The following is a 25354-nucleotide window of genomic DNA, read 5'->3' on the forward strand; positions in this document are numbered from 1 at the left end:
CCGACGCCCGCGGGGCGATGGGCCTGCTCCCCCTGCGTGCACCTCGGGACCCCACTGGCTAATCTCACAGAAACTCAGTAAGAAAATCAAGCTTCCGTCTCAGCTCCGCAGTCACCCTCTTCAATCAGAAAACTGCCCCTTCGTTGGGCAAAGGAACTAATCGATGCTTGTGGAGAACGGCACTGAGTTTAGAACGTTACTGTCTGCGCCTCCCCACGCTTCAGAGAGAGCGCTGCCACCCGGCCTGTCTCCCCACCGCCTGCACCCCACATTCAGACACCGCCCATTCGATGGCACTGACGAGTGCTTAGTTTTGAAGCTTTTAGGAACTTACTTGGTACTTGGAAGCAGAAAAATTTACAACACTCAGTTGACCCTTTTCTTAAAAACAAGCGCAAACCATTAGCATGTTCCCTTGATGGTGCAAAATTATTTACTGTCCACAACCCCCGCCTCTGTGATCCAGCGTTTTGCGCTGCGTGATGGGGAGTTAATCCTATTTATTGAACAGATAAAATGATCCATTGTCTTAGGCTGAATTTCTGAGTAAGGAAGGCGGCAGAGGGCACTTGGGCGGCTCTGGGGTGACCTGGGCCAGAGGGAGTGGAAGGCCCTGTGGCTGCCTGAGCCGCCGCGATGGGCAGCCGCGGAGATGGGGCGACCCCAGAAGAAGGCAGGAGTCTGGCCAGGGCAGCTGTCTGTTTTTGGCGTCCTCAGAGCCACAGCTGAGGGCCCCACACACCTCAGAGCCAGGGCGGGGAGGGCCGGCGAGGGAGCCGGTGCGGCCTGCGGGGAGCTGTGAGCGCCGCAAACACAAAGCAACACGCAGCTTCACCCACGCACCCCAGGGGGTGCTCGCTCTCCTCCCGGGACGCGGGCGTGGCGAGGTCGCAGTCTCAGCAGGGCGCGAGGACAGAGCCACACCGTGCGCGCCGCGGTCCCCGCGGACTCCGGGAGGACTCGAGACCGCCGAGCGCGCACGCGGTCCTGGCCCCGGCAGCTTCCAACGCGATGGCCAGCGGCCTTTGCCCTGCGATGGGGATCGTGGACTCCGCGTGTTCACTTGCTCGGCGTCCCCGTGGGTCGAGCGCGACCGCTGCGAACCTGCACATAAGGGCGGACGCCTGGACCTGGGTTCCCCGGGCCCGGAGCGCGCGGGTGCGTCCTGCACGCGCGGCAGCGGCTTGATGCGGCACGTTTGGTGCCGGTTTCCATTTTTGTTGAAGCAACATCACTTTCGTAAATTGTGTCGGGTTTCCTTCTCCCCGACTCGCTTGTGTGTGGGAGCAAAATGGGCTTTTCCCACGCCGGCTGTCCGGGCGGCGCGTGGCGCCCGCGCGCTCCCGGCCGAGGTGGGGCCCCGAGCTGGCCGCCGAGCGGGGGCGGAGCTCACCCGGTCCCGAGCCCGCGGGGAGAACGTGCAGAACCTCCCCAGATCCGGCGCTCCTGTAGCCCGACGGCTCGTTCTTTACCAGAAGGAGCACACGCCCTTCTGTGCCTGATGGAAGGGAATTTAATTAAATATATTTTACGTTTATGAAATGCTGTCTCTGTCTTTTGAAATGGTTGGTTTGTCCTTCTTTTTGTTCATGTGCTGCATTATATTCATTTCTTTCTTTCCAAATGCATGAAATCCTCTCTGTGTTTTTGGAATGGAGCTCTTATGTCAACGGTTTTCATTAATCATTGTATATGCAACTTGGATTCTATTCGCTAATGTTTGGTTTAGTATAATCACATCCCAGTTGATGAAAGATATTGGCTCCTAATTCTCCTTCATTGGAATGTTCTTTATGGTTTTAGTATCGCACTTCTGGGGGTTTTGTAAAATGTGTTTGGAAAGAAGCCCTGTGTTTTCCATCCTCTGCAATTTTCACGCGGCGTTGGTATTATCTCTCGGACATTTTCATGAATTCAAGTCAAAACATTTGAGATTGGAATTTTCCTTACTGAAAGATTTTTGATTATGGATTCAATTTCTTTGAAAACATGGGCCATTCATACTTTATATATATATATTTTCTTTTTGGTGGGACCCTCACCGGCGGCCGGGGAACCACTGGCACTGCAGAGGTTGTGGGCAGCCTTGCAGCCCAGCGCTCAACCGCTGCGCCACCAGGGGAGGCCCTCCTGCTTTCTATTCTTTATACCAATTTTTACAAGTTGTATTTTTAAAGTATCTCAATTTAATCAAAACTTTAAAATTTATTGTTACAAAGTTGCTTAAAATAATCCTCCACTATTATCCAAATGTCTGTAGAATCTGTAAGGTAGACCTCAAACTCAGTCTATTTGTAATTCTTGCTTTCCCCTTTTTTCTGGTTAGTTATGCTTGTGGCTTATTAATTTGATTAATATTTTTAAGGAATAAACTTCTGCCTGTTTGATTTTGTTTCTATTCTGTTTCCTATTTTCTTCATTTCTGCTATTTTTGTTTGTTACTATTTTTTGTTTTGTTATTTTACCCCACGCATCCCTGTGCACTTGCTGTTACTTTTCTGGGTCCTCAACCAGAAGTCAAGCCTCCTCTAAGTTTTTTTTTTCCCCCCTCTGGCGCCTGCCCTCTGCCCTGACCGCCGCGCCTCTCCTTCCCGCCAGGGCTTGGCTGCGCCGAACCTGCTCATGACCATTTCATTAGTTGGCAGTCATTTGTTGATTTTCTAGTTACCCTGTTTCTTGACTTTTTAGTTAATTTTGCAGAGATTAAAATATCTGAATTATTTAAACCATGAACAATATGGAGCCCGGTTTTGTGGCCAGACCTGTAGTCAGTCCATTTTGGTGACTGTTTCACCTGCGTCCAGGAGCTGTGCGCTGTGCAGGGGAGAGGCCCCAGAAGACTGCGCCCCGGACCCCGATGAGTTGCTCCTTGTGCTTGAATATTGAGGAGCCCCGTGGTGTCTTCGCTGCTGCATCAGTGACCGAGGGAGGCCGGTTCAAGCTTCCACACAGAATCTCGGGAGAGTCTGTTTATTCTCCATGTGCGTTTTTGTTGCGGTGACCGTGGTGCCCGAGCTGCGTGTGATTCAGGGGTGCAGGCTCACCCCTGCGGCCTGTGACCGACCACACCTCTGTCAAGGCCCCACCGCCGGCCCCGCCCCGTCTCACCGCACAGACGGCGTCCAGCCCCGACTCGGGCCCCGCGCCTCCCGCGCGCCCTCAACGGCCCCTCATGGCTGTGCCCGAGAACCCCCGCGAGGGGCTGTGTTCCCGGCCGGGCAGGTCCCCCGCTCCTGCTTCTGGGGTGAGAGCCCGTTACGTGTGTGTCAGCCCGATGAGGCGGTTGAGGAGTCCCCGGGACACGCGTTTTGTGGGGCTGTTTTATGCCATTTGGTCCAAGAACAAAAGGCCGTTGTGCACCCGCGTTTGCGGGGCCTGGGGAGTGACGCCGGCCCTTCCCCGGGGGACCCCGATCGCTGGCCCGGGCAGCCTGCGCGGGGAGACACAGACGGGCAGGCTCCGGGCTGCGGTCCCAGGACGCGGCGGGCCGAAGCTGGGTCCCGAGGGACCCCCCGCCCCGTTTCCAGGACGCCCCTTCTCCGCGGCCGCCCAGAGCAGCTCTAGTTTCGCATCTGCAGCCACCGCGGGGTTGCCGCGCGGGATGTGGGCCGGGCCTCAGGCGGGTGCGGTGCTCAGGACCGCGCTGGGCCGGGCCGGGTGTCGCTGGGCCGCCCGCGCTGGCTGCTCCATGTGGGGTCCTGCGGGCGTGGAGGGGCGGGGCGCACATCCGTGCTCCTCGCGCTTCCCATGGCGCCGGGGCCCAGCCGGGCGCGCAGGGCACGAGACCCCGGGCCGCGCGGGCCAGCACCGGGCCTGGGGAGGGCGCGAGGCACGCGGGGCGGGGTCTGTCCCCAGGCCGACCCCAAGCCCATGCCGCGCTGCTCCTGGCCCGCCGCGCCCTCGCCAGGCTTCCGCGCAGACGGCTGTGCCTCGGCCTGCGGGTGAACCCGGGCGGAGCAGGCAGTGCCGCTTGGCTGGATCTTCTCGGGTCCGGGCTTGGACACCCGGCCGGGCAGAGGGGCCGCCTTCCCGCGCCTCTGCGCGGTGCCCCGCCGACTCCCCGGCCCTAGGGCCAGCCTGGCAGGTAGCGCGCTCGGAAACTGCTCCTCTGATCCCCACACCCGGAGGACGCAGGGTGTGACCTTCACTGTGCGCATCCGAGAACTGCGGGAGGGAGCAGCCTGCGCTGGGGGAGCACCCCGCCCTGTGGGAGCAGCCTGCCCTGGGGGAGCAGCCTACCTGGGGAAGCAGCCTGCCCTGGGGTAGCACCCCGCCCTGGGGGAGCCCGGAGCAGGAACCAGGAGACAGAGCAGAGACCGCTGGCCTGGCAGGAAGCTTCTGGAGCAGGCAGGGCGGGCACAGAAGCTGGAGGCTGAGTGTGGGAGGGATCCTGGGCCATCCTCAGGGGAGCTGACCTACATTGGTGCTGAATGACGTGTAGGAAGCCTACTAGGTTTCCACAGTGAAAAGCCAAGAGGCGCTCCTGCTGGCACCGGAGGGAGGAGAGGAGTAACTGCGGTGACGCACCCCCTCAGAGTTCTCCAAAACAGAGTCTCCAGAGAAGCATCTGGAGGGAAGCATGTCCCAGCTGGGGAAGGAAAGCAGCTTCCAGGATAAGGTACTGTCTTCAGGCCACAGCCCAGAGGCACAGGCCAATAAGAGGCAGAGCTGTCATCACAAACCTTAGGACGCTTCCCTCTGTCCATCCTACCACTGCACCATTAGGGACCCAGGATGATGACAGGAGAACAGTTAAAAGAGCTGCAGGACCCAGTCCTCTCTGAGACAGAGACCTTATTTCAGGAGGATGTCTGTGCCCCTGTGTTGGTTGCAGCTCTATGTATAATAACCAAGCAGCGGAAACAGCCTAAGTGCAAAAGGACACCAGAGTGCATTCAGAAGATGCAGTCTTTGTATACATTGGAATACTGCTCAGCTATAGAAAAGGTGAAGTTTTGAATTATATCACAACATGCATGTACCTGGAGGGAGTTATGCTAAGTAAAATAAGTCAGAAGGAGACAAATAGCAGATTGTTTCACTCATGTGGGATATTAAAAACAAAGCTAAGAGACAGACAAAACTAAACCCAAATAAATGCTAGAAATCTGACCATACAACCTGGGCTGCCCAAGGTGGGGCGTGGGGATGAGCAGCAAAGGGGGGAGGAGACACAATGGATGGTGGGGGAGGCTGCCATGTCTGGTGGTGGGCACGGCGTGGTGACACACACCTGAGCAGGTGTAAACCTGTGCACCTGAATCATATACCGTGTCGTCAACCAATGTTATCTCAATAAAAAAGTAATTAAATTGGAAAAGAAGAGAGAGCTCAAGCTACCCAAATTCAAGATTGTGGAAAACAACAAAGGCACCCGAAAAAATCGGTGACTCTTGTACCCCCAGCTAAGTAAACATTAAACAAATAGCAGAATAACATGAAACGTCACACACACGCCTGTTCACCTCAGTTCCGATCGCTTGATACATCATGTCCAGCTTTTTTGTTTTGTTTTGTTTTGTTTTGTTTTAAACTGAAGATTTTTATTTTTTTATAATAAATTTTATTTTTATATTCCCCATACAATTGCAACCCCCCCCATTCTGACCCCAATCCCTCCCCTCCCCCCCCACCCCCCAAAAAGTGTCTCGGGTTCATAGTTTTTTGTTGATTTTGATTTTCACTTTCTTATAGTTATTCATTTTCCTGGTCCCTTATTTAAGTTTTCTAGATTCCTGCTATGAGTGAGACCATCCGGTATTTTTCTTTTCTTTCTGGCTTATTTCACTGAGCATGATCCCTTCCAGTGTCATCCATGTTGCTGCAAATTGCATGTGTTTATCTTTTTTGAATGCTGAGTAATATTCCATGGTGTACATGTACCACATCTTCTTGATCCAGTCATCTATTTTTGGGCATTTGGGCTGTTTCCAAAGCTTAGCTATTGTAAACAGTGCTGCTATAAACACAGGGGTGCAGGTGCTCTTTGGAATGGATGTTTCTGTGTCCTTTGGGTAAATACCTAGGAGTGGAATTGCTGGATCCTATGGAAGCTCTATGTTTAGTAGGTCCAGAAATCTCCACACAGCTCTCCATAGTGGTTGGACCAGTTTGCACTCCCACCAGCAGTGCAGGAGAGTTCCTTTTTCTCCACACCCTCACCAACATTTGTTGTTGCTGTTTATCTTTGCCTTCACTATCACTGCTTTGGGTGATGTATCTGTAAAGATGTCTTTGATGTGCAAATCACGTAGTGTTTCGCCTATATTTCCTTCTATATATTTTATGGTTTCAGGTCTTATGTCTAGTTCTTTAATCCATTTTGAGTTGATTTTTGTGTATGGTGTGAGGTAGTGGTCAAGCTTCATTCTTTTGCATGTAGCGACCCAGTTTTCCCAGCACCATTTATTGAACAAACTTTCTTTGCTCCAATGCATAGTCTTTGCTCCTTTGTCAAAGATTAGTTGACCATAAATCTGTGGGTAGTGAATTACCAGGCATGCAAAGTGAAAGAAAATAAAAGAATATGTAGTAACAAAACAACTTCAGAAGCAGACTCCAATGTGGCAATGGGGTTGGATTACCAGATAGGATATTGTAGATATCAATGACCAACATGTCAAGGGCTCTAATGAGAACTGTGCAAATCACATGAAAGAACAGATGACTTTAAGTGAGCAGACAACAAATCAAAAGGAATTACTGGACATCAAGGTCAGTGCCGGAACATGAAGTGCCATCAGCGGGCTCATTGGTGGACTAGGACAGCCTAGAAAGAACCAGCAAGCTTGAAGACATGTCATAAAACATGCAGATTGGGAAGGAGGTGACACAACTCTCCTTACAGAGACATGATTATTTAGAGAGTCCCAAAGAATCAAGACCAGCAACAAAAAGTTTCTGGAACTAATAAGTGAGCATAGAATACAGGGCTCACAGACAAGGCAATTGTTTTCTTGAATATAGTCACAGAACAATTTGAATTTGAAATTAATAAAATGTGTGATTGACAATGGCATCCAAAGCAGATGCTGTCCTTCGAAGGGATAAATGAGCTTAGTACATCCACACAGTGGGATCTCATTCAGGGATAAAGGATGGGTAGATCACGAAAAGAAATGGAAGAGCTTTAAATGCTTCTTGCTGAGGGAGAGCTACATACTGGACTAATTTTACAAAAGTAACATGAATGATAACTTCAAACAAAATAAATATTTGAGGGCATGCTGCTACAAATTAAGGATTGAATAAATAAATAAATGCAGGCAATGGGACAACTCTCCCATGTGGGAGAAGTCCATGTGATTTATGGGTATTTTCCACCTTTCTGGAAGGCCATAAAGCCCTACGCCATAACTCTCCATGGTTTACAGTGACTTCCTCCCACAGATGGGGTCTGGAGAAGATCAAGGTTAGCGTCAGCTGTGATAAGGCTTGCTGATGTCACCACTGCGCCAATGGGGTGAAAGTGGCAAAATCCTGACAACTGAAGAACACAGGTAAAGAGTATATAGGAACGGGCCTCCCTGCGGGTGCAGGGGTTAAAGTCTCAGCGCTATCAGGCTATCTCCAGCCACTGCTACCTGAGTTCCATCCCCGACCCGGGAGCTACCCACAGGGCGCAGCAGACCTCTCCTGTCTCCCCGCTGCTCCCCTCAGCAGTGGATCTCAGTGGATCCGCCTGTTCTGCTCCCCACTCTGTCTCTGGTGAATCCTCTCACCTCCTGCACCTTTGACCTACACCCCAGTTTTTGATGCATAAATGAATTAAAAATAAAACTTTAGAAAATAAAGAGTATATAGAAAAGTAAAGGAGTTGCCCACCAGACTGGTAGGACAAAGAGAATGCCACATATTTACTGCAAATAGGTTCATATTTTACAAAACTAGCTTAGACTATTTCTGTTCATCTCTGAAACCAGCATATTTATTAGTCCTCAACTTCACTATGTTTTCTAGGCAATTTGGTTGGCATATAGTGCTATAAATACATGCATGATCATATAGAGGAAATTTTATTCCCGTTCACAAATATCCATCTACAGGAAATTACAGTGTTCTGAGTATGTGTCCAGCTAGCTAATTGTATATTCAGCATCTAGGTATAAATTTGCGGTGTCCACACATTCAGCAATTGTGGCATTTCTAACTTAGTACTGAGATTCCCAGCACTGGAATAGCTTGGTCATTAACCCCATTAATATCCTTGTATTAAATTTTGTTTATTTTTAGGAATCCCACCCAATGATCTCCATGCACATTTGATTTAATGAAAGTTGGTGGCGATTCAGCCATTGCCACATTAATGTGACTTTTTCAAACAGTACCGAGTCATGGAAAATAGATGAAGAGCCGCATTATGAGATGCCAGGACACACATGGTCAACAAATGGGCTCCCATTAGTGATTTTCATCACAAAATCTCACTAGTTGCCATCTTGTGTGTCGTTCATCTGCCTGGAGAATCTTTACTCTGCCACTTTAGTTCCATATGTTCCACCCTCCACCAGGTTTTGTTCAGTTTATTTTCTCACGCGAGGTCTCCCCACCACGCTAGCTGGGGCGATGGCCTAGTCCAGCGCACCCCCCTGCTCCGGCTCAGTCGTTCATGTGCAGCGCATGGTATTTTACTAGAAGCACGAGTTACCCTTATGAATATGTATTTTCAGAGCCCACAGTAGATCAATTTCATGACAAACTATTTTGTATCCACCCATCTCCGGAACTGGATCCAGGACTCTCCATGAACACCAGACTTCCAATAAACACCCTTAAAATATGGCCTATACTCGGCAGCTGCCGTGGGGCTGCCAGGCGCAGCACGGCACCAGCATCGGGGCCGGGGACATATTTACAATGTTGGTGAGATGAAGATGTCCTGTATTTGAAGTTGGTATTTTAAAAGGAGTATCTTAATTGCTAATGAATCATCATCATAAATAACATTTCCAGCAGACAGACCATGCTGAGGTCTTCGAGTCCTGCAGAAATCCAGCGGGATGTCACCCAGGTGGTGCATGTGGGCCCCTCAAAGGAGGGACCACAGTCTCATCACAATCCATCGCGTGACCACGCGTGATTCGCTACTGTATGTCGTGGCATGTCGTTTAAAAGCAGTGGGAATAGTCAATGAAAATCTTGAAGAGTGAGCCATAAAATATAGAATGAATGGGTTATCTTCACAAAGAAAGCCGTTTGTAGGATGTCAGATGGCCACGAAAGCCAGGAAGGTTTGATCCAAGACTCAAATCATGCAATTGTATTTTACCTTTTTCCTGCCTCCCTCCCTCCCAAACCTGCTCCCAACTGGCTCCAAACTTGGAGGCTGACCACCCACTGGACTTTGTGTTTCTCTCTTTTTTTTAATATTTAAGAAGATTTAATCTAATTCATTTTGAAATTTTGTTTTCAATCAACATATTCTATCTAATATTCAATATTTCTCAGGGATGTATATTAACTTGTAAATGACAGTTTAATAATGCATCCTCCTTTTGAGGAATATGGATTAATGTCATTTTGGCACATTCACAAAAGAATAGGATATTATCGGGGAAAGTTTTGCAAATATTTTCTAAAGGGAAAATTGACATTTCATTTACTTTATGGTGACTTTTGAAGACCAGAGGCTTTATTTTTAATGTAATTGGATTATAGTTAAGATGAGATTATATTTAAGGGTTTTTCACTTTCATAAGTTCTGAAAAATATTTTCCTATTTTTCATTTAAAAGTTTTAAAAGTTTGCTTTTAATATTGAACTTTTTAATGTATTCAGATCTATTTTAAGTTATGGTATAAGGTAAAAATCCAATTTAATTTCCCATGATAATATCCATGTATATGAACATAAATACCCATCCATACTGATATGATAATATGAGGGTTATGATAATATATAGATATGATAATATCTGCATTTATGCTGTTATCCTCATATATGGGCACATATGACACTTCATTTAAATGCTTTTTGAAACATTTATCATCTATTTACCTTATAGATACTGCCTAAAGCTGAGGCTGTAACAGCATACACTGGATGCATGAAGTCCTTGCTCTAACTGACCTACATAGTATTGAAGTTTGTGTCTTCCTCCTCCTCCTTGTAATTATTATTATTTAGTATTGGATACTAAATAGAAGGGCTTTTTTTTGTTTGTTTTTTGTTTTTTTTTTTTAAGATTTATTTTTATTTATTTATGCAAGCACTGGGTACAGTCAGAAGCGCGGGAGGGTGAGAGAATTCACCAGAGCCAGAGCGGGGAGCAGAGCAGGCAGAAGGACCGAAGGACACTGCTGAGGGGAGCAGCGGGCGGCAGGAGAGGTCTGCGCGCCATGTGGGACCCTCCTCCAGTGGCCGGGGAGCAGCCGGGGATCGAACCGGTGCCGCAGAGGCTGCGGGAAGCTTTGTGACCTAGCGCTCAACCGCTGCGCCACCGGGGAGGCCCTAGTATTGGATACTAAACTCTTCACTGGAGTATAATCTCTTCAGCAATCATATCAAATTGGTACTATTAATATTCAATGGGGCAAAATGAAAATATTTATTTCACTAATACTCTTAAACATGAGAGTGTTCATAGTGCAATGCTTTTGTTTTTCGAACGCCCTTAGACTGGTAATCAAGAGATTTAAATTCTTGATTATCCCATGAGAAAACAAGTACTTTTGAGCATTTCCTGAACTTTACTGGACCTCAGATTTCATTTGTATGAAATGGGAGTTTAAGCTCCTGATGAATCAGAACATTTCTAAGTCTGAAATTTTACGAGTTTACAGAGCAAACACTCAAAAGGATATGATATTTACCAATCAGATTGCATGCAGATACTTTATAGGAATGGAAATCATGGTCTCTGTTCCAGCTTGTGTGTTTTTGTTCAACCTGTCAGTTATGGGATCAGCTACTCCTAGTTCATAGCTGCTGAGTGTAAAACTTTGAATCTGAGAAAAGAAGGTCCCATAGCTCAGCCGAGAACACAGTCGGTACAGGTGGAACTCGGTGCAGTAAGTTCTTTTGGGAGTCAGACTATCTTCCGTGGTGTTTAATCACACGCAGAGTCACTGCTCCCGTGTGCTTCTGGCTTTGCACTATCCAGGCAGGAGCGAAGCCGAGAGACAGAGTTGGGGGGGGTTAGGGCTGGCCCCTGTGGCCCCGGAGCCGCCCTGCTGGCTCTAGTTCCTTAGCAGGGTATGGCCTGTGTGACACTCCCATCTTTTCCCAGCCCTCGGAGGGGAGGGTGGCTGCCAGCAGGACCTCGGGAGGCTCCTGGCCATCTCTTGATGACCCGGCCACCCTGCGCTGCCATGGCACATGCTGTCCAGTGCTGGCCTCACATGACTTCTCGCAGGTTGAAAGTCTGGGGTCGGGTGCCGGCCTGGCGGGCTCTGTGGGGCCTGTTCCTGGCTGTGCCCCACGGTGGGGAGAAGAGGCTCTGCGCCCATGAAGCACCATTGCCTAGAAGCCGCACCTCACACCCAGCTCCCCAGGAACCCATGTCCAAACACAACCACCTGGGGAAAGAGAGTCCAAGGGGGCGACGCAAACATTCAGTGCACAGCAGCGACCCCTGGATACCCTTAACTATGGTCAAAGTAATTATTTTCAGGTCATCTTGTAAACAGAAATAGGGATTTTCATATTTTTGTAGAGGACCCTTGTTTGATAAACACTGATAAAAATATGTTAATATGACCCCAACCCCGGCACTCAGCACACTCCAAGAAGTGACCTTCCAGGAAGAATATTTATCTCCACACCATCTCTTGTGGTCGGCGGCAGCCTTTCCCTGGCACCCAACTGTCTCCTTCTGCCTGAAACTTGGAAAACTGAAATTCCTCAACTTCATATGTGTCTGGTGACCACATGACGATGAGTTGGAGACCAAATGCCCAAAGTCCTCTGTGATTCCCCTGTTGGCCTCTGCTGCCTCCCTGACGGTATTGATTCATCCGGAAGTAACTAGGTGCTGCCTATTCCTCAGTCACTTAATGGAAGTGTGTGTGTGTGTGTGTGTGTGTGTGTGTAACAGGTATAATTTAATAGTGCAATGCTCATACAGGCCATCCTGCTAGAACTGTGCTAAACTAACATTATACTCTAAAATCTCTGATTCCCGTTCTTTTCATTTTTGAAATGTTGCTGGGGCAGTATTGACTTAGAGCAGTGCATGTGAGCGGAGGTGCGGCTCCCCCTCTTCAGCGGGATGCCAGCACCACCCCCCTAGGGCACCATGGGCCTCCACCAGAGGCCACGGTGCTGCTCTCCACCTCCCCTACCCCTCCGGGAGCCTGGATTCTGCATTCTGATGTCTAGGGTTGGCCACTGGCTAGGTTTTGTGCCCCCTTTACTCATGTCTCTGCATTCCACATGAGTGACTCCCTCAGTGTTGGTCTTATTCCACTTAGCACATCCCCTCCAGCTCTGTCCGTTGTCACAAATGATCTCTGTTCCTAAGGAGCTTGATTCCAGTGTCAGCACCTTCGCATAAGCATTATGGTCAATGAGAAAGGGTGCGATGGTCGGGAGTAGCTTAACCACAGACGGCTCTCCATTAATGTATGCTGAGTGAATGAAAGACAGAGGGGGTGACCTTTCAGAGGTCAAGACAGAGAATAGAGCACGGTATATAGTGGGACCAGGTACAGGGCAGTATAAGGGTCAGCTCATGCAAAACACACTCTTACAGAAAATATATCAAAATGTCTACATAATACATGTCTCCTTCAATGTTGATAACTTTCATGGAATGCGTAATACACTTACATAACATAATATGAAACATGCCAAAGTATTTTTATAAGATATATTGGTAATTATTTTATATAATGCACAATATAAATTATTACATATAATATATTCTAACTATATTATATATGCCATCGTGCTATTATGGCAGTATCTATTGATACATAATATATAATGGCATCATTGATCTTATCATGTTAATATATAATATATAATACAATAATATGTGTACATTTTGCTGTTTTGGTTAATGTAGTATATATAACAGTTTTGAATAAAAGCGTTATTTTTCTCCAGAGAGCTCCAAGATTGGAAGTGAGACTAAAAGTAAATGAACAGGATTAGCTCAGAAAGAAGACCCAGGCCCTGTTCAGGCCCCGAGTAATTACTCTTGGCTGGGGCTGACGTCAGCAGAGTGAGGGACATTCCTGAAGAAAGTTTGTATTTAAGTGAGACTTAGTGGGTGGAACATTTATCTAGCAAACGTAAATGACATTTTATTATTTTTTCAACCCAAATAATATGATTTATTAACTGTAGTCATCTTTGCATACTTAAAAATTTGGGTCAGTGGAGTTGAAATGTTAACTTTTGAAGTTACAGAAACTCTTGTTTTTTTTTTTTTTCAAAGATTTGTTTATTTTTATAGAAGAGCTGGGGTACAGGCCAGAGGCGCAGGAGGGTGAGAAGACTCACCAGAGACAGAGCAGGGAACAGAACAGGCAGACTGATGAAATCCACTGCTGAGGGGAGCAGCGGGGAGACAGGAGAGGTCTGCTGCACTATGTGGGACCCTCGCTGGCCGGCCGGGATCGAACCCGCACTGCAGAGGCTGCGGGCAGCTTCACAGCGCGGTGCTCAACCCGCTGCATCACCCGGGAGGCCCCAGAAACTCTTGTTTTTTAAAGTTAATCAGACTATAGGTCATAAAATAAAACCATCAGTGAATAACCCCTGCCCTCCTCGACACCAGCTTTTCAACACCACCAGGTTTTCACAAAAAATGGCCGTTATTAACAGAGTACATGTGTCTGGTGATTTTTTTTTTTTTTTTTTTTAATGTGCAAGTGCCTTCTTACTACAGCATTGCTATGGAGGTTGGTTTTTTGTTTCTAGAAAATCAAGTCTCTGCTCTGGTTATTAGCTTCATCCAAACTCAATGCAGAGGACTGAGTTGCTTACAGCCATAAATCCTGCTGCTGGGAGAGCGAGCGAGGCGTAGTGGCTGCGGCTTCACCCACAGCCGCCTCCAGGGCCCGACTGGCTGCGAGTGACCATTTATCCTGCTTTATCGGCTTGAGCCAGGAGGCTTCACTGGAGGCGCCCCGGGAGAGCAGGGCCCGGCTGACTGATCACGCTGCTCCTGTCTCTGCTCAGCCTCTCCCTCCTTGTATCTGCCCAGGCCCCGTGGAGATGAAAGTTAAGATGGGTTCCACTGTCAGCTCGGGAAAATCTACCCAAACCAACTCAGGATGCATGGGAAGCTCACAGAAATATCTTCGCAGGCTTCATTCTCCTAACCATAAAAACTGTTTCTTTCCCACATCTCAAGCCATTTCGGCAACGGAGTCTGGAGCCCAGACTGCTCACCTCCTCACTGGATAACGTCTCTGACACAAACGTGACCAGGACGGATGGACTCACTATCAGACAGGACAGGTGAGGCCACTGACAGACTGACTGAATCACAGAGCCGCAGGACAGACAGCAGGCTCTGACTCAGAGCACACAGGCCCTCATGAGTGCTTCGAGCCGGTCCCCCCCGGCTCCCCTGCTGGAGAGGCAGGTGCCGCCATGAGCCCCTTTCATGGATGAGGGGCCTGAGGCAGGGCTGCGTGCAAGCCCAGGCTTTCCAGCTCGGAGCCCCCTGACCGCGGCGCGGCACACCCACCAGGCACGGCTAATGATTTTTTAAAATACAGCCTTGAGCCAACCAAGGGAGAATGTTTGGAAAAGAGCTTCAGCCAGCTATGATTTTAAACCACACACAGCTGCTGTGCACTTTGCTTTCTGTAAACAGTGGTTGACTTTCCTTCTTTATTCTTGCAGGAACAGTCAAATAAGCAGAACCTGAGAGTATGGGAGGAGGTGACAGCAAGGGATGGACCCCGGATGTCTCTAGATTTAATGAAGAAACTTATGTCTAATAATTGCCAAACTTTATTTCAGAGGTGAATTGAAGAAGCAAGTTCCCTTTTCATTCTGCCTTTAGTTATGAAGAGGAAATATCCTTGTAAAAGCAATGGGATATTTAAAATTTAAAATCCAGGAAGCAGTTTCAGACTGAAATATGAAATCCACCTTGTGGTGCTTGACCATTACATTTGCAGCCAGGGGATGATTGTTATTCATAGAATTTTTTCACATAGAAAGCTAATTTTATTGCTGGCACAAAGAAAACCATTTTAAAGCCCTATTGGATTGCTTCTAAGGAATGTATAACTTTCCTGTATTAAATGTTGACTAATTGTCCCTTTTTTTCCATTATAAACCAGCAAAGTCCGGACGTGCTCCTTTTTAGCTGTGTTGGGGTGTCATTGGCACCTGCACTGTGATGTCTTTCGGGCCTCACTGTGGTGTGAGGGGCACACGTGCCGTGAGAGGCCTCCCCCCTTGAATGAATTAACACGTCCATTGCTTCATGTATTTACCTTTTCTTTTTTATTTTGGTGGGGATGCTTAAATGCTACTTTCTTAGTAAATTCCAGTGACAGAAAACAGTTTTACGCACTGAAGTCACCACATTCTGCATGAGATCCTGCGGCACAGTCGTCACAGAGCTTACACGCGTGCAGCCTGCCTCAGCCTCAGGATCTCCACACCTCAGTCCCTGGCCACCCCCGTTCTGCTCCCTGAGTCTTAGCTCACCTGTTTAGGTAACGTTTCCCTTATGAACGACACCGTGCCCTGTGTCTCTCTCTTGCTTGCTTATCTCTCTTGGCAAAATGCCCTCCAGGCTCATCCGGATCGTCCCAGATGGCAGGATTTGATCTCCTTCACATATCCAGAAACACAGGTTTATTATAAAAAAGGGAAGGACAGGGCAGGATACTTACGCAGACACAGCGGGCAGAAAGGGCTGCCCTGAGGTTTGCTGAAAGAGGCCTGCCTCGTCCCGGGCAGTGGCGCCGGAGGATGGGGGTGTTGGGGTGGGGGAGCTGCCTCTGCTGCATTGCCAAGGGGGAGGCTGGTGAAGAGAAGCCCCTCGTCGTCCCAGGCAGGCAGGAGGGCTGCTGACCACCTTCATTTTGAAGGCTGAATCATGTTCCATCACACGCTTGTGCACACACATACACATACATGCACACACATATACACATGCATGCACACATATACGCACGCACATCTTATAAACTCACCTGCCAACAGACACTCGATTGTTTCCATACCTGCAAATGATAGTGTAAGGGCCTTAGGCAAACAGGCCACTTTGAGACCTGGCGACGGCCATCTTATTTCGTTCACATGAAATCATTGCATCGAAGGGCAGTTTTGTCTTTAATTTCTTGAGGCCCCTCCGTGCTGGCTCCAGAGTGACCACCGTTTACATCCCACCCACCTGCCATGTCCACTGTCTCCACACCCTCAGCAGCATTGGTTATCACTGGTCAGTTTATTTGCAGACACACTGACAGGTCCGAGATGCTGCCTCACCTTGGGATTTGTTTCATTTCCATGACGGTGAATGACTTGAGCAACTTTTCATGTACCTGTCGGCAGTTTGTGTGTCTTTGGAAAAATGTCCATGAGGTCTTTGCCCACTTTTACTTAGATAGTTTAGAGTTCGGGTTTGGTTTTGTTTTTTTGCTGCTGAATTGTATGAGTTATTTCTTTATTTTGTATAATGACCCATGATATGTGGTTTGGAACTTTTTTTCCCATTTTCATGGGTTGCATTTTCATTTTGTTTGTCATTTCCTTTGTTATGCTAAGCTTTTTCACTTTTATCCCCACCTGTTTATTCTGCTTTTCTCATCTTTGCTTTTGATGTCAAAAAAAAAAAAAAAAAAATTGCCAAGACCAGTGTCAGGAAACTTACTCTCAATATTTTCTTCTCCTAGTTTTGACTGAAGATCTCATATTCATGTTTTTATTCCATTTTGAGTTGATTTTTGGGTATGGTTTTTAGATAAGGATCCGGTTAAATCATTTTGTATGTGAATATCCAGTTTTCCCAATACCATTACATATTCTTGGTTACTTTGTGGAAAATTAATTGATCATATATAAATGGGTTTATTTCTGGGATCCCTACTCTGCTCCATTGATCTATGTACCTGCTTTTACACCATGCTCTAATGTTTTGGTTTTTTAAAGATTTATTTTTTATTTATACAAGCACTGGGTACAGTCAGAAGCGTGGGAGGGTGAGAGAATTCACCAGAGCCAGAGCGGGGAGCAGAACAGGCAGACCGAAGAAGTACACTGCTGAGGGGAGCAGCGGGCGCAGCAGGAGAGATTTGTGTGCCATGTGCCTCACCGGCGGCTGGGGATCGAACCGGCGCTGGAGAGGCTGCGGGCTGCTTCACAGCCCAGCATTCAACCGCTGCGCCACCAGGGGAGGCCCACTCTAATGTTTTTATTACTGTAGCTTTGAAATATAGTTTGAAATGAGGAAGTGCTTGCCTCCAGCTCTGCTTTCTCAGGATTGCTTTGGCCATTCAGGACTCCATAAAAATTTGGGGATTGACTGTCCTATTTCTGTGAAAAATGCCATTGGAATGTTGATAGTGCCTGCACTGCTGCAATAGATGGATTTGCATGGCGTGGACATTTTAACATCATGATTCTAATCTGTGAACACAAATATTATTACATTTATGCGTCCTTAATTTCTTTTATCAATGTGTCATCATTTTAATTACATAGATACTAATCCAAGTGGAATTGTTTTCTTAATTTTGCTTTCCAGTAGCTTTTGGTTAGTGTACAGAAGCACATTGGATTTTTATATATTGATTTGGTGTCCTGCAACTTTACTGAAGTTGTTATTAATTCTAATGATTTTGTTTAGTAAAGTCTTCAGGGTTTTCTATATATAAATATTTCGCCTTCAGACAGTTTTATGTCATCATTTCCAATTTGGACGTCTTTCTGACCTCTGGGTGTGTTCATGTTAAATACACTTTGGTGAGAGTGGACATCCTTCTGTTACTTCTCATTTTAGAGGAAAAACTTTAAGGTTTCACTATTGAGTAGGATGTTAGAATGGCTTGTAATATATGACCTTTGCTATATTGCGTTATATTCCTTTCAGTGTGTTGAGAGGTTTTATCACAAAGGGATATTGAATTTTGTCAAATGTTTTTTCTACATCTGATAAGATAATCATATCATCATTTTTAGCGCTTACTTTTAAATTGTGGTATATATCCTGTACATGTGGTATATATCCTGACTTGTATATGTTGAACCATGCCTACACCCCAAGGATAAATTTATCATACTGCATTATCATTTTAATATATCGATAAAATTGGTTTCCTAATACCCTGCTGAGGACTTTTGCACCTATGTTCATCAGGGAGATTGGCGTGTGATTTTCTTTTCTCATAGTGTACTTGTTTGGTGTTGGCATCAGGATTATTCTGGCCTCATAAAATGAGTCTGAAAGTATTCCCTCCTCTTCTTTTTTTTTTGGAAGAGTTTGAGAAGGATTAGTATTCATTATTTAAATGTTTGGTAGAATTCATGAGTGAAGCCACATGATGCTGGTATTTCACTTATTGGGAAGTTTTTGATTTCTTATTCAATATCCTCACTAGTAATTTATCTGCCCCATTTCTTCTTGATTTAGCCTTGATTTCATCCTTATAGTGTGTATGTTTCTAGAAATTTATGCATATTTTGCAGGTTACCTAATCTGTTGGCATATGTTTTCCATAATAGTATCTTTTAATCCTTAGTATTTCTGTTTTCAATTCTTTATTATTTTATTTGAAACGTCTCTCTTTTTATCTTCATCTAGCTAAATATAATTGTTTTTTCTTTTATAAAATATAGTTTGATTGCTTTTTCTGTCTTCTTTATTTCTCCCTGCTCTTCTTTTTCCCTTTCTTCTACTACTTTAGGTGTAGTGGTAGCTTGTTCCTTTACTCATATCATTAGGTTATTTGAAAGCTTTCATTTTACTCCTAAGGACACTTATTTTTTACAAGCTTTCCTCTTGGATCAACTATTTTGACACCCCATAATTTTTTTATATAAAGTTTCCAATTTTTTTCCTCAATATATTTTTTAATTTCTTTTTAGTTTTTACCTTGAGCCATTAATTGTTAGGGAATACATTGTTAAACCTCCACATATTTATGAATCTTCAAGTATTTCTGTAATTGAGTCCTAGTATCATACCATTGTGGTTGGAAAAATAATGCCTGGTATGATTTCATGCAAGTTAAATATATTAAGACTTAGTAACCATGTTATGACTTGTGTCCTGTTACATAATCTATCCGGGAACATTCCAGTTGTGCACAGCAGAAGACATGTTTTGCTGATATTGAATGGAACGTCCTACATATGAATGCTGGGTAGTTCTGATCTAAAGTAAAACTCGCCACCAGGCTCCTCCCCCGCAGAGGTGTTGCGCTGGAGCCCGCCTGGCCCCAGGATGTCTTACGTGCTCCTGCACCTGCACAAGGGCTGGCAGGTGGACCAGGCCATCCTGTCGGAGCAGGACCAAGGGGTCGTCATCCACTTCGGACACGGCTGGGACCCCACCTGTATGAAGATGGACGAGGTTCTGCACAGCATCACCGAGAAGGTCAGGAACTTCAAGATCATCTACCTGGTGGACATCACGGAGGTACCCGACTTCAACAAGATGTGCGAGCTGTATGACCACTGTACCGTCATGTTCTTCTGCAGAACCAAGCACATCATGACCGGCCTGGGCACTGGCAACAGCAACAAGATCAACTGGGCAGTGGAGGACAAGCAGGAGATAACCGACCTCATCGAGACCGTGAACCGGGGCGCCCGCAAGGACCCCGGGCTGGTGGTGACCCCAAGGACTACTCCACCAAGTACCAGTACTGAGTCTGCGCAGAGGGCCTGGCCGGGCACTTGCCCCAACATCCCTGTAAATACCCTCAGAAATAAAGGATGGCCCGTGGGGCTGCTGCCCACCCTCCCAAAACAACAACAACAACAAACAAGAAACTCAACACCAATGTTTACTTTTTGATTTTGTCTTTGGATGATCTATCCACCCTTGCAAGTGTGGTACTGAAGTCCCCTTTTAATATTGTATTGCTGACTCTTTCTCCCCTCAGCTCTGTTAATATTTGCTTTATCTATTTAAGTGTTTTGATTTTCATTGCATAAATATTTGCAATTATATCTTCTTGGTGAGCTGATCTGCTGTTCCTCTTGTCACATTTTTGTATTAAAGTATATTATGTCTAGCCTCCCTGGTGGTGCAAGGGGTTAAGATGCAGTCTATGAAGCTGTCCGCAGCCACTGCAGCAGGAGTTCAATCCCCGGCCAGGGAGCTACCCACATGGTGCAGCAGACCTCTCCTGTCTCCCCGCTGCTCCCCTCAGCAGTGGATTTCAGTAGATCCACCTGTTGTGCTCCCCACTCTGTCTCTCACCCCCCCATACCTCTGGCCTATACCCCAGGTCTAGTACATATAAATAAATAAAATAAATCTTAAAAAAATAAAGTATATTATGTCTGGTATAAGTATACCTCACCTGTTTTGCCTTGGTTTCCATTTGTGTGGGGTATATTTTCCTTCCCTTCACTTTGAATCTATATGTGTCCTTAAAGCTGCAAGGAGTCTTTTGGAAACAACATATACTTGAGTCTTGTTTTTTCACCCACTTAGTCACTCTACAGCTTTTGATTGGAGAATTTAGTCCAGCTGACAGGTCGTGACTCACCGTTGCCGTTTTGTTCAGTGTTTCTGGCTGCTTTGTAATTCCTTTCTTCAATTCTTCTCTCTTATATTTTGATTTGATGATTTTCATTAGTGTTACAATGTGATTCGTTTCTCTTTTTCTTTTATTTATCTACTATAGGTTTTGGGGGTTTGGGTTTAAGGGTTGCTTTAAAGGTTACATAAAATAGCTTATAATTGTAGCAATCTAGTTTAAGCTCATAACCACCGAACTTTGAATGCATACAAAAAGCTCTGCATTGTTACACTACCCGCCACATGCATGTTTCTAATGCTACAGTTTACTTAATTTAGACTGTGTATGGATTTACATATTAATCTTGTTACAATTATTTTAAATTATTTCCTCCTTTACCTTTTATAAGTAATTCATAAAATTTATATACCACCATTATAAGTAATTTAGATACCGCCATTACAATACGATAGTATTCTGAATGTAACCTTGTTTACTTTTGGCAAAGATTTTTATACTGCCATTTGTTTCCCTATAACTAATTAGCATATTTTCATAGTAATATTGCAGAAAATTTGTCACATTGGTGTCCCTTTTCCAAATTTGTAGTTTCTTCACTAATATAAAATATCATTGTAGAGAACATTAGTTTCTTCTTCTCCTAATATAATAAAGTGTTTGCTCCATTAATTATATAATTTTATAAGCTGGAATCCTGAAAGCTTAACACTTATTAATGTGGTTTTGCTAGTGTTATCTATATTCACTGGACAGCAGATTTATACATTCCTATCCATTTTGCAGACAAATATGACATATTCTTTCCCGAGCAACTCTACGAGTAAACATACATTGTTTGCAACAGAAGCATCAGATTACATTTGTTTGCCATTATCAATTAAAATTCAAATACTGCCAGAGAAAATGACTTTAAAATCATAAAAGTTTATGCTTCCCAACATCTTTAGCAGTACTTTCTCTACAATAAGCTGTTCTAAAATCTTGCGATTGAACTTGCATACGTTATGTTATTTCTTCAAGGCATCAGTTGGTCTGCGCTCAGTCAGTGTCTTCATTTCCACTCTCTGCAGAAAGAGCAGGGGGATGGATGGAGTTACATCCGTCTTAGGAAAAGTGCCCAGATGCAATGGTATTTGCATTCTGAAGGGTTTCCCAAAACAACAACAAAAATGTGATCAATGCCTCCTCAGGGTGAAAAATCCATAGTAAAGAGCGTTGTCCCGATGAAGTTCCAGCTTGAAATGAAGCTCTGCTGTGTCTGTGGGGGTCAGAGCGACACCAGGAAGCAATATCTCACAAGCTCAAATATATACGGCAAATCCAGGGCTGAAGTTCAAGTGCATAGACTTAGAAAACATTGCGCTTTGCGCTCCGATGATTCCTCCTCTGAGGTGACTCATCTACCAGGCTCTCTGCACACCTGTAGCCAAATTTTCAAAGGTTTGTATGCAAACCAGGATTGATGTCAGCACATTCTTCAACCAGTGATAGTTCATAAGCCAGAAATCAACAGCAGAAGATGTTTCAGGGATAAAAGTCTAACTGTGACTCTTTCAACAAGATCTGGTAAACTCAAGCCAGGGCAATCCGCAATGAAGTTATGAAAACACACACACACACATGCACACGCACACGGTTGGTGGGAGTATGAAGTCAGAAAATAAAGAAATGTGGTAAATCTAAGAAGTGGCTTCAGAAGAAAAAGGAAAGAATAGTGTGCTCAGCTCTTGGTTCATGGGTCCGGTCACAATCAAATAAATAAGGTTTGTCTCAAGGGAGTTGTGTTGCCGGTGAAACCAAAGTCTTATTCCCAGAAAATGTTTCTGGCCATTTAGTATGTAAAATGAGCCTTACAATCCCACGGTTCCCTTGGCAGGAAGCAGAGAGGAGGCGCTGCGGGCCCAGGAGAGCAGGTTCGCCATCACCCACCGCCCGCGTGGCCGAGGAACATGACAGGAAGTATGGGCACTCTGTGGAGCAGACGCTGGTCCAGCAAAGGTAAGAATCAGTCACGCAGAAAACACACATCACCTCTGTCGATGTCTGCCCTGCGGCATTTTAGAGCTGTGTGGACCAGAGCTACCGCGGGTCCTTTCAAAAGGGAGTGCTGCTTGAGGTCATCTCGTTCCATTATTGCGGGTTGTGTCAGTACAGGGGACATTTCTGTCCATTTGGCTCAGGCTCTCGAGTGTTTACAGCAGAGGAGGCGGAGATCCTGGGCTTGACAGTGATGGAGGGCAGGAAGGCGGCTTAACTCATGACCCGGGGGCTCTGCCAGCCTTTCCTCTGAGGAGGGAGTGCAGTGAGCCTTCTCTTGTGCTCAGAAGGGGGCTGCGCTTCTCAACCCTCTCTGAGGCCTAATGAGCTAATGTGCATGTGTTCGCCGATGAACTGTGAATAAAAGTGTCCGAGTCTTTTCTGGCAGAAACCTTAAGAGGGCACAGGTCCACGGTAATAAGCCTGTGCGTGGCGTAGCGTGGGCGCCTGTCAACGTGAGCCCCGGTGGGAACGGTAAGAAGGCGCCGTCCACCTGCACTGCTCAGAGCACGGCGCACGGTTCAGGTCAGGGAATCCTCGCCTGTTGTGTGAATAAACTCAGATCACCTGTGAGCTGTACAAGGTCTACCACAGCCACGAGTAAGTGGGAATATAGCCACCTATACCATGGGGGACAGCGGGAGCTGTTTTAAGGAGCTGGCTCATGTGATTGCAGGGATGGCAGGCCAGGCCAGCTGGAGGGAGACACCGGGAGAAACTAACGCTGCAGCTCAAGTCTGACGGCGGAGTTTCTTCTACCTCTGGGAGAATTTGGCCTTTCTCTCTTGAGGCCTTCCACTGGTTAGGCGAGGCCCACCCACAGTGAGGCGGACCCTCTGTATCCTCAGCATCGAGTGACTTCACTGCTGGTCGCACAATGAAATACTCTCACGACAACATCTGGATTTGGCTTTGGTCAACTCTCGGCATCACAGAACAACCAGGTTCATACATGAAGGGACCCCTCACGGGGTCCAGTGGGACATAGGACTTTATGATTCAGCACTTTTTTCCTTCCCGGCGATGAGGTTTATTTGTGCACACAAGAACTGGGTACAGGCCAGAAGTGTGGGGGGGTGAGAGGATACACCAGAGACAGAGTGGGGAGCAGAACAGGTGGATTGGCTGAAATCCACTGCTGAGGGGAGCAGCGGGGAGTCAGGAGAGGTCTGCTGCGCCCTGTGGGTAGCTCCCTGATCGGGGATGGAACTCGTGCTTCAGTGGCTGTGGACAGCTTCATAGGCTGCGTCTTAACCCCTTGCGCCGCCAGGGAGACTCAGTGAACTGTGTCTGTTAGAAGCATTTTGCAGACCTCATTTCCCTTCGCAGCTGTGGGGAGCCCAGCTTCGGAGGCCCCTCCCCAGCCTCCTGGCGCAGGGCCCCGCCCTGATTAAGTCGCTGGTGCTCAAACCCCAGTCCTGCTCCCGGTGCTGACTGAACGCCACGGCCCTGCGCGCTCACCCAAGACTGCAGCCTCTTCATTCGCGTGTATCTGCCAGGTCACTTGGAACTGTGGCTCCTCTGAGGTCCCGGTCCTGACAAGCACTTCTTCAAAGAGGGGCCCCTGAGGCGAGCAATGAACAAACCCATAGAAATTGCACTGTCGCTTGTAAGTGGGTCCATCCTTCCTGGGCGCAAAGGGCGCACAAGATGTGATCTTCTCGTCCTTTTGGTCTCCGTATCATCTTTACCAGAATCCGCCCTGAGCCGGGGACTCGCTTCTGCGCTGCCGCCGTGGAAAACAGGCCGAGCCGGCGTGGCGCCGCCAGCGGGGCTTCTGGCTGAGGATTTGCTGTTGTAGTTCTGAAGCTGATTTTCCTGCTCTCTTGTTTTTAAAATAATTCCCAGGGAAGCTCGCCCTACTTGTGAAACAGAAATGAACGTGGCAATGACACAATCAGTTTCATCAGCAGCAAACGCGTGAACTTCGGGGCGCCCGAGCGGCAGGTGCGCGGCCCCCAGAGCAGCGCCGGGGGTGGCCTGGGCGTGGCTGCTGCCGCCTGGGGGTGCGCTGCGAGGAGGAGCCACATTCGCGCCCCCAGGCTGCCCCCCGCACGCCCCGCCCGTGCAGGAGGAGGGTCTCGGGGCACCAGCCTCTCCCGCCTGGGGCCCGCGCCCCCTGCCCCGCGGGGTCCAAGCCTCCTGCGGGGGCGCCGCCTGCGTGTCCTGCTCGGGGCTGGTCACGGCGCGGGGTCCTCCTGCTTCCTTCTCACCTCGGTGGCTCCTGGCGGCCGGCCCTGCGGAGGGGCGCGTGCCCGGGCCCGGCTGCGCCCTGGACGGCGGGGCCAGAGCTGGGGAGCGGCGGCCGCCGAGGCCCGGGCGTGGTCGCCCCGCTGCCCCTCACGGGGCCGCCGGGACCCCCGGGGCTGTCCGCAGGGTGCGCCCTCGCGACCCCGCCTCCAGCGCGCCGCACCGCCCGGCCCAGGCGCGGAGGGGGCGCAGCCGGGCTGGCCTGGGCACCGCATTCGCCCCGCGCCGCGCGAGGCCCGCGAGGCCCGCGAGGCCCGTGAGGCCCGAGAGGCCCAAGAGGCCCGTGAGGCCCACGTCCTCGTCTCGCTGCCCGCCCCGCCAGGTCGCGCGGAGCGGGCACAGGTCTCAGCGCGGACCCACTCGGCGGCGTCAGAGGCGCGGCCTGGCGGGAGCAGACGGGCCCCCCTTCCCCGCCGCCCCGTGTCCTGGCCCCGGCC

At 47.7% G+C, this 25354-nt stretch overlaps 1 pseudogene; it reads left to right on the forward strand.

The window, feature by feature from the left end:
• Positions 1 to 19360: 19360 nt before the first annotated feature.
• LOC119257041 (thioredoxin-like protein 4A) lies at positions 19361 to 19788 on the forward strand (annotated as a pseudogene).
• Positions 19789 to 25354: the final 5566 nt, after the last annotated feature.

Source organism: Talpa occidentalis, unplaced genomic scaffold, assembly GCF_014898055.3.
Source record: "Talpa occidentalis isolate TD23 unplaced genomic scaffold, MPIMG_talOcc4v2.1 talOcc4.4, whole genome shotgun sequence".
Classification (NCBI taxonomy): domain Eukaryota; kingdom Metazoa; phylum Chordata; class Mammalia; order Eulipotyphla; family Talpidae; genus Talpa; species Talpa occidentalis.